This window comes from Hippopotamus amphibius, chromosome 2 (assembly GCF_030028045.1).
Source record: "Hippopotamus amphibius kiboko isolate mHipAmp2 chromosome 2, mHipAmp2.hap2, whole genome shotgun sequence".
NCBI classification, from domain to species: Eukaryota; Metazoa; Chordata; class Mammalia; order Artiodactyla; family Hippopotamidae; genus Hippopotamus; species Hippopotamus amphibius.
Genome location: NC_080187.1, coordinates 165833825 through 165841634, shown reverse-complemented (window position 1 = coordinate 165841634; position 7810 = coordinate 165833825).

Sequence of the window (7810 nt, the reverse complement as noted above, 5' to 3'; positions counted from 1 at the left end):
TCTTAACATTGTGCTCTTTGGTGTCCTTGAAGAATTTTCCCGAAAGAACAGCCATAAAGGTCTAAGCCAAGCTTTAGGCAATTGCCTGCTTCCTACATGGTAATTCTATGCCCTGGACTTTTGTGAGAATTTGGTCTTCTTCCACCTTCATCAAGATGTTCAGGTGAGTATCGGGCTTATTATAAAGGAATCACTTTATCAACTCACTTGAGAAGTCATTTTCCTGGAGTATTTTGGAAGGGATTAAAAAATCAAAGTATACAAAAGAAACTGAAAACAGTTTTGATTGCCAGCAATTGTATCCAAGAATTTTTAAGATTCACTTCAAACATGTTGTTCATGACTTGATTTTTTCTGGGTGGCATTATCAGTGTGTATGCCTGCATTTGGAGCTACTCTTAATTGGAAAGAGGATCTGATTTCTATGTAAATACTTCAGGTCAAAAGGCAGCAATTAAGAACAGCAATCCAGACAATGATTTGTTTGAAACACCAACCTGGAGAGGAGGAAAGTTAACATAAACATATCCCACCTTAGACCTATATTGAAACACCATGTTTCATGTTGGCTACAAGCAATCTTTGAGCCCTTTTTGCTAAAATTATATAGTTGCCCAGCAGGAACGGTATCATTCCAAATAACTGCTGTTAATAAACCTACTTATTATCCAAACAACCCTGAAACAAGAGACCTGAAATTGCTGTTTTGGGTGGTGCTTTCAGCTGCCAGGAGGTGGTGTATTTGACTTAAAAGACACTGAACCAGGGTTAGATTAAAAATTTAGATCAAAACATTCATGGGAATGAGACATTGAGAAAAAGAATTCTTTTTGGTAGCAAACAGCAACCTACTTTTCCTGAAATCTGTTTAGATTCAAGTTCAAAATTGATGGAAAAAGACTGGTCAGGCAAACTAATATAAGGAACATTTTAGTATACACTGTGAAAACTCCATTCAGAAAATTTATTAACACTGCTGATAGCATAGAAGATGCTTGACAAATACTTCTTGATCATGGAGTCATATGCTAATAATGGTCATATGCTTATTTTGTACAGTATTCTCATTATGATCTGTACACAAGAGGTGATCAATTAAATGGACTAATTTGTTTTGCAACCATGGGATGAAAACTCTGTAGCACTAATGCCATAATTATGGATGTTAAATATATTCCAAAGTATTCAAATAATTTGCTGAGAAATATAGAAGAAAGCCTAAGGAACAGACAAGGAGAGTGACGATAGAGAGGGTAAGAAAATAATTCATTAAAGAAGGAAGTGAAAAAAACAAATCTAAGGTAAATATGAAGCAGTGACAAGATCACAGTAGAGTAGGAATAGTTAAGATACGAAGTTAGTTGGATAAAAGATAATTACTTTCAAATGTTTGTTAGAAGTTGGTGAAATAGAATTTTGGGAATAGAGTCCCATGGTAGCCTGTATTCTGAGGAGGGAATAATTGTGGCACATTTTAAACTGTGCTGGCCAGTACGGTAGCCATTTAGCCATGTGTGGCTAATGAACACTTGAAATGTGGCTAGTACAAATTGAGATGTGCTGTAAATGTAAAATATATACCAATTTCAAAGACAGTACAAAAAAATGTAAACTGTCTCAGTAATCTATTCCATTGATTACATGTTAAAATGATAGTATTTTAGATATATTGGGTTAAATAAAATACATTACTTCAATTAATTTCACCTATTTCTTTTGATTTTTTTAAAAATGACTACTAGAAAATTGAAAACTGTATATGTGGCTAACATTTGTGTTGGGAAGTGGTGGTCTAGAGAATTGCTGAGGAGAGACTAAACGGACTCTATTCTAGAGTTCCTGAAAGGAGAAACAGACACCTTGCCTACCTGTTGTTTTTTCCCGTATCTTGTAGTTGTTTTAGCACCACTGCACATAGTAGACTAGTAAGTGGAACAGAGGAAAAATGGCATGTAAGGGATAGAAGTAGGTGGGAGCAGGGAAGCTATTTGTTGCTCCCCTTGCATAATCTCCAAAAGAAGTACTTTTCTGTAAGGCAGTATGTTAGTATTAGAGTTAAGTCTATAATGATATGATAAAAGATATTCAAGAAAGACGTGTGAAAGCAAAACTGGGAAACGTGAAAGTGTTTTTATGTGTCTGCTCACTTCCTGAACATCTACCACCAGCCACCTCTCTGGCCCCCTTCCCCTCCCCAGCACAAACCCACACTCCACTTCTAGGCCAGGGGTCTTATTATAAGAACCCGGGTAGGCCTCCAATTGGACTTTTTGAATGGTCCCTTTTAAAGGTGTATTTCTCATTGTGTGCCTCTGCTGGGGTTCTGAGTAGCAGGAAACTTACTATAACAAAAAGTTTTGTTCCAAGATCTCAGGGATGATCACTAGCTAGGGGAGCAGATAAATGAGGTGACCTTGGGTACTAGACAGAATATTGATAGGAACTGATAAGGAGTGCTTTAAGGGCAAAAAGCTAGAAATTTATCCTCAAGGTAGACAGACATTCAGGGACCTATCTTGGTATAAGAAGGGGAGACTAGGGTCTGCCAAAAACATGGGTCAAGTATTTGTTTCAAGTGTAGGTAGGAGAGGAGGATCAAGAAAATCTGCCCTGGACTCCCCTGGTGGCGCAGCGGTGAAGAGTCCACCTGCCAATGCAGGGGACACAGATTTGATCCCTGATCCAGGAAGATCCCACATTCCACAGAGCAACTAAGCCCATGCGCCACAATTACTGAAGCCCAAGCATCTAGAGCCTATGCTTCTCAACAAGAGAAGCCACCACACTAAGAAGCCCGTGCACTGCAATGAAGAGTAGCCTCTGCTCACCACAACTAGAGAAAGCCTACATGCAGCAACGAAGACCCAACGCAACCAAAAATAAATAAATAAATAAATAAATAAATAAGAAAATAAGAAAATCTGCCCCATGTGAAAGACAAAAAAGGTTAGCAGAACTTCAGTATGGCTAACCCAGAGGAGGAATGAATAGCTGTAAAGGACAATTTAGTCCAACAATGTGTATTGATTCTAGGTGAGTGGTAATGTAAGAATTAGTGCCATGACGCAGGTCCAGGTCTGTCAGCATAATTGTATAGCAGAATATTGTTACTTTTCCAATTAAATAATACCATTCTTCATTTTCATTTGTATGTCTTTGGGGGTTCAACAGCCTTAACTTCGGAGGCAGCAGTTTAGGGGGCACAGCAACAGAGCTTTGTGAAATCTCCTTGATTGTAGGGATGTACCCTAACGTATTTAATCACCTCCCTCCTGATAGACAGCTGTTTTTAATTAGAAGTGCTTCAAAAGCACTAGCATGTTTATTTCTATAGGAGAACCTGAAAGTTGAGAAGATTTGGTCAAAGAGTTATTTTCCAAAAGAGTTGTAGCAGAGCGTGCTCCCAGTATATGAGTATGTATATTTTACTACTACACCCTCCCAGTATTGCATGTTGTAAATTTTTAAAATTTTTGCCATCCAAGAAAGGAAGATTAGTTTTTTGGTTGTGTGGTAGTGAGGTTGAGTATTGTTTTGTTTATTGTCCTTTCTCAATTTCCTCTTCAATGAAATACTTGTTTGTTTCTTTTGATTATTATTACTTTTTGAAAAAATCAAATTATAAAAATTGTTCACATCAGAGTTGTTAACCTTGTATCGTATGCACTGTAAATATTTTCTCACAATCTCTCATTTATTTTTTGATGTTTTATGGTGAATCTTGCCAAAGAAATACTTTGAAGTTTAACATAGTCATATGTCTTTACAGGGGAGGAAAAATTTTTCCCTCTACCCTCTTAAGTTCATTACTTGGAGTTCTGCAAATTAAACTGACAAAAGACAAATTAACAGGAGAACAGATACAAAATTTTTCTTAGTAATTTTACAGGCACAAGGAGTCCACAGAGAATAAGTGAAAACCCAAAGAAGTGGTTGGGCTTACCAGCTTATATATCATTTTAACAAAAGGTAATAAATTGTGGAGTGACTAGACAAAATAAGAAGGGTTTGGGCTTCTCCAGAGGTAAATTGTGGGAAAGTAAATATGTGGGGGAAACTAATGGTAGATAAGTGTTATCTAGTAAGGCTTTTTTATGCAGACTCATCTGGGTTTTATCTCCATCTTGGTGATAAGGGGTGTGTTCTACTTTTTCTGGTACCAGAGAGAGGAGGGGGACACCTTCACAAAGGGAAATTTATGCCCTGCTTTTAATTAGACAGCAGGGCAGAGAGCGCTTCCTGTGTCTGCTTTTTTCTCAATTGTCTTCAGCTCAAAATAATCTTTATGCCAAAGTAGCATGTTTTGGGGTGGCATATACATTTTTATTTTATGGCTTCTAAGTTTCCATCCTTCTATAAGAAGTCTCTTCTAACCTAAAGTCACAGTTATTCTTCTGTTTCTTCTCCCATTACATTTTAATTATATTTTTTATATTTCAACCTACAATCCTTCTAGAATTTATTTTGGCACCTGGTGCAAAGTGAAGGCCTGACTGTATCTCCTGTAGAGCCGGTTATTGCCATTTGCTGTTAATTTAGGAATGAAAAGATCCTTTTCCCACTAAACTGAAATGCCACCTTTATATCAGTGTACAACTGAATTTTTCTGATTCTATTTGAATTTTTTTCACTGTCACTCTTTGATTAGAGTAGCTTTGAGGTAAGTTTTTCTATTTAATAATATAAATTGTCTACTCTCAGCCTTTTCTAATCTTCTTTTCAAATGTCTTAACAATTCTTAAACACTCATTTTCCATTTACAAATATTGAAATTGTTCTCCAATTATATTTTTTTAAATATCAGGTCCCATATTTCTCTTTAAAATTTATTTCTAGGCATTTTATTGTTATTGTAAGTCATGCTGGTTGTGGTAGGAATCTTTCAAAGTGGGGTCCAAGAGCGCTTCTGCCAAAGCATTGTGTATTGGCTCTTGTGTGTGAGCTGATCACTGGTCCCAGGAGTGCTTTTGTTGGGTTTTCTGCTGCCTAAGGAGGGACTAGAAGGAGGAAGGCAGGAAAGAAAGTTACATTAGCTATGATTCAAATTTTCTATGAATTCATTTCTCACCTAGCTCAGATTACTGAGGGGTTAGAAACTAAATAACATTATTTGTCCTTTCAGTTTTTGCAGCTTTGAGTTGTGGGAAGACATTCAGTAGCCTTTCTGAAACCTTGAAAATGTTAAAGTATGTGGGCCGAGCGATGGGATTCAGAATATCCTGCTTGAGCAGTGGAGGAGCTGAGGATGCAGGACGTGGAGACTAATATCACCCTGTTTGGCCCTGAAGGATGGCTGGTTAGCCAAAGACGGGTAAGATTCCTCAGAGGAGGAACAACGTAAGACAGGCACAGCCGCAGAGGGGCCAACAGGGGTGGTGCATAGAGCCTTCCTTATATCACCCTGTTTGGCCCTGGAGGATGACTGGTTAGCCAGAGACGGGTAAGATTCCTCAAGGGAGGAACAACCTAAGACAGGCACAGTCACAGAGGGGCCAACAGGGGTGGGGCACAGACCCCTAATATCTGAGAGAGGTCTCCTGCCCCCAGGGCTGTTTTGCTCTCCAGGCCCAGCTCAAATCCACACCTGCTCAACTCGGACCCTGGAAGCAAACAAAGATAATTGCCTCAGTCATGTGAGGCCTTTGATTGTTTATGGGTGTAACCTGAGAATGTTAGCGGAGAACTCAATAAAAGCAACCTGGGATGAGTCAGCAGGGCTCTTGATCCGAGAGGTCTTGAGCCCCCCCCCCCCCCCCACTTTTCTCTTGAGTCTGTGTCTGTGTTTTCTTCAAGCTTGCGGCTCCCGTCACTCACCTCGAGTCGCCGAGCTGATCTCGGCATTGAGTAAGGGCAATATTCACATCAATGTATTTTACTTAATTAAAAAAATTATTAGCTATCAGAATGTCGAGTCCAATGGCCAGATTTGTTAGATTTAAATATGTCCTGTAGTGAATATTTTCTTTAAAAAGTTTTTAAGTCTGGATTTACTCAGGTTCCTTAAAATAGTTGGTGGGTATTTATTGTAGATCTTCTTTGTTCATGAAATGCTGTAGCATTACTCGAATACTGATTGTATTCAAATTCACCTATACTCATTCTGGGGAAAAAGGGGAATAACAGTTTAAATATACAAATAACTTGATATTCCATTCAATAAACACTAGCCCTAGGCAATTTATACATTAAGCCTGACTAGTCCTATGAGAAAAGTGTGTCAGTGACTTTAAGGGGCTCTCCACTGCAGAACTGCTGGGTGATGATAACTTTGTCAACATTTTGGTGGAAGAAACTGAAGAATTCATTAAGGGTCCTAAAGAAGGACTGACTAGGAAAAAAAAAAACAAAACAAAACTCAGAGGACAAACATTAAAAAAAAAAAAACCTATCTATATAGTCATATTTTAAAAATCATATATCTATGTATTCTACCTATCTACCTATGCATCTATACATACTATATATATTTTTATGATTTTTGGAGCTTTTCAAGGGCAATATGAGTACATTTAACTTAACTTTTTTTTTTTTTTTTTTGGCTGTGCTATGCAGCTTGCAGGATGTTAGTTCTCCAACCAGGGACTGAACCTGGGCCATGGCAGTGAAAGCACCGAGGCTTAACCACTGGACTACCAGGGAATTCCCCCAGTACATTCAACTTTTACTTGCAGATTAATTTGAGAATTTAATTCCTGTGAAGGATGGAACTTAATGGTGGGAAGGTGTCAAGAATTATGAAAGACATAGGAAAATATATGACATAGTTCCTGCCTTCAAGGAACTTGAAACAGCAATATATTTAATGGGGGCAGTATTCAAAATGTGGGACATTAAATAATACAGCATACCATGAATGACAAAATGTGTGGTCAAACCATTACTATATAATTGTTGAATGAATTGATGAATGAATGAACACAGACTATTCAAACATTATACATTTACACATTCATTAAACCTGATTCTTCATCTACAATATGCTCAATTTCTGGCAATTCAATTAAAATTGCAAGAGTAAAACATGCTTATTTAAAAAATTCAACTCGTTATAAGGTAAAAGTTTCTTTCCATCCCCATCTACCAATCTCACTCCCACAGATAACTTTTTACAGTTATGTATCCATACAGAAACTTTGTATGCCATACACAGGCACATACTTTAAAATCATACTATATATGTATACACCCTTCTGAAGCTGAATTTTTTTTCATTATTTCAGTTGTGTACCTAATGATCTACATCATTAATTTTAGTGCCTGCACAGTGTCAGTATATCAGATACTAAGTTATCATAACTTACAGTATCTAATCATTTCCTTATTGGTAGACACAGGTTATTACCATTTTCCACTGTTAAAAACAGTACATCACTTAATAGCTTTACACACCCTTATGTCAGATTATCTATAAAATAAATTCCTACAAATCTAGTGAATCTTTCAGATTTCAGTTTTGATAAAGGCTGAAGGTGTTCTGTTATGGCTTGATTTGAACTGATCAGTTTAGGTAAATGAATGCTATTAGATGTGAGGATGATCTGGTGGTAACATCAAGATCAGAGTTACAGTTGTTTCTTCTTTTTTTTTCTTTTTTTTTTTTTGCCTAACATGTTCAGTCCTTCCTTTCCTTTCTGTAGACTTTTCGGATCAAGAGATTAAGGATACATTGTGCAGTCCTTGGCAAAGGAAAATGACACTGTTGTCCCAAGAATCTCACAGGACAACCAAATAGCAATCTTGTAAAATGGTCTATCAGAGGGGGCAAAAATTGTCGCTAACACTTATCCTCAAAAATGTTATTTGGGACCAG